Genomic DNA, 2903 nt, shown 5'->3' on the forward strand with positions numbered 1-2903 from the left:
GTGTGTACGTTACATAAATTGGAAAAAGACGAATAAGGAGAAATAAAAGTGTAATAAAACAATACTGGAAAACGATATACAACGAAACCCTGCATACTTTTGACGGCATGGTATTTAGAATGCTAACCTGTAATCTGTATGTTTACGTGTTCGAATGTCAGTGAGATGCCAAGTGGGAAATCTTTCATATTAGTTTCCCATTAACATAAATAAGTTCTCCAGCTGTATAAATCGCGATTTTGCAACACGATAAATTATATCCTTGAGACACAGAAAGCATTCATTTTTCTTTTTAGTTAACGGTAAATGAAGTACAAAAACAACAACTTCTTATTCACAGCTCTCAAGAAAGTATCGCCTCTATAAATGCGATACACTATGGAAACTGTTCTCGGGATCCGGCAATCATCACATTCAACGTAGCGACATTAGAGAACAACATACTGCATAAACAGAAGGCTTTCGAGTGCTAATGATAACATGTATTCCAGTAGTTGTTAACTTAACTGGCAAACTCAATAAACTTGCTTATCGAGGAGGGACGTTGGATACGATGAAGGATGAAAAACAAAACATTTGAAAGGACGGAAGCTCTCATTAAATATTAACGACTATCAATTACTGTGCACATTGGCTTAATCATGCCATTTCTTCAGGAGTAGTTCTTGTAACATTTTCATAAAACACGTGCCTTTGGTGCAGAAATCGCTGTGGATATTCATACAATCCACACATTTTAAACAAAGGGCGGCCACGAAGAGGTTCATTCAGCTTAGAAACATAAGACTAAGAAAGTCGGCACGGTGTACTACATCAAAGGGAATGAGTGACTCCAAGTACTTGACAAAACATCAGTGTTGGAGAAAGAAAATTCTGATGTAAAACCTGAGACAAGATGATAACCAATGATGTTGTCTACGTCATAGTTTTCGGGTATCTGTTGTTTTTTTTTTCCAACGACTGAAATGCGTCACCAATCAAATATTTATTCATATAAATAATCTGTCACAAAATAGCATTCCTTTAAAATCTGTAATCTTCTAACTAATCTTAATTTTCAGCTTGCAAAAAAAAAATTTGAAAACCAAAAGAATGTAACATGATTAGGGCAATTTAATCCAATAGAACGAAATCTCTCTCAGAAACATACAGATGCGCACAAAGTATATAGGTGCACTGTAGATTTTAAGTATGTACTTTTACTCTTTGGGAAATCCACACTAATGAGTTAGGAATGTATTATTCATAGTTAACTGATACATAAATTTGCTTAATTCAACACGGTAGCGAATTGTTTTCTGTACGCCATTGCTTTTCTGAATCCTCATATCAGAAATAACTTGTTTATTTTTTTTTTAAGTTTCCTTTTGCAGAACGCTTTATATTTTAATGTCCAATTTGTTCCAAAGACAACATATTTGTGTTCCACTGGTTTAGATATTAAATCCACATCACCTGCCTTAAACAATTCTGAAATGCTTTGATTTACCAAATTAGTTTCAGTAATTTTCTTTCTAAGATTTCTGTTGTGATGTTAAAACGATGCAATGGATATCTTTCACTGGTCAAATTCCGACGTAAATTGTGGAAGTTACTAACGTACAGCATTGTCATATTCATTTTTATGCCTTGGCTTAGTCAATTTATGTGCAATCAGCCAGCTTCTTACAATGCATAGATCCGCGTGCCATCTCCATAGTTTGCAAATAAACCTTATACTGCTGTATTTATTGCAATACCTACAGCATTTTTCCCGTTTTGGGCTGTGTAACAGCATTATTTTCTTCTAATCAGTATTAGAAAACTAATCAGGTGTTGATAACGATAAACTAACTAATTTTCCAATGGCACCGCAAGAAACATATTACTATCATTTAGATGTTTCCGAAAAACAGTATCCGCAATTTCAATTTCAGTATTTTTCCATTGTTTACCGAGAACTAAGCAGAGGGACTTTTCACATTATTTCATACATTTCAATAATTTTCGTTCTGGTTTTCGATTCTCTTGAAGAATTTTCTTGCACAATCTACTCCGATATCTTTGCATGCCCTTATGTATTTTCATTTAAAAATCTTTTCATGGTTTGTTCAGCAGTAAAATAGTATCTTTCATAGATATTTTAGGGGTCATCGCATAGAATTATCACAATAGATATATTTTCTCTAATACTAGTATTAATATAGACTTTGCTACCTGTAACTATATGCCAAAAACTAATGAGATTCTATTCCACCCTCTCTTCCGCTGTGAGCTTCATATATCTATGTTTTTGTTAACAGGTATTCTGCCTCCAGGTGTTCCGTTAAGAAGTCACAAAACTGCTAAAATCGGCAGTAATTTTTAATTCTCCTGTGCAGATATGTGTGCATAAGACTATTAAATTATTGCACAGGCGTTCCTCGAGCCAGTGGAATGTTTCCTTGGGGTTCCGCTCCAGCAAAAATGTTGAAAAGCACTGTTATAGACGTTCCTATGTGCCGTCTTTATGTCAAGGGCTACAAAGGTGGGCGGATTGAGATAAACATAACTTTCTCCAAAGACAGACAATAATAGGAAAATATTTTAAATTTAGAAAAAAGCTTTAAAAGTAAGTGTTAAACATCATGTGAAGAGAAGACACTCACAGCGAAAAGATCTCATATATTTTTAAAGGAGAGCCAATATTCTGTGAGGTGCAGTGGTTTTTGTAACTGACCGAAAATGAAGTTCAAAGGAATTCGCCAAAATATTAAAGACTCCCAAATGCACAGAAATCTTTTGCTGTCAAGTGAAAAGGAGGAGCATTTGCGATAGTAATTGACGTAGGTAACACATAATGCTAATACAGAAAAAGGTATAGACTTTAGGAAGTGTAATATTGCTATGAAGCAGGTTCCTCCCGAAAGATTTTGGTATCACAG

Source organism: Octopus sinensis, unplaced genomic scaffold (genome assembly GCF_006345805.1).
Source record: "Octopus sinensis unplaced genomic scaffold, ASM634580v1 Contig14697, whole genome shotgun sequence".
Lineage (NCBI taxonomy): Eukaryota > Metazoa > Mollusca > Cephalopoda > Octopoda > Octopodidae > Octopus > Octopus sinensis.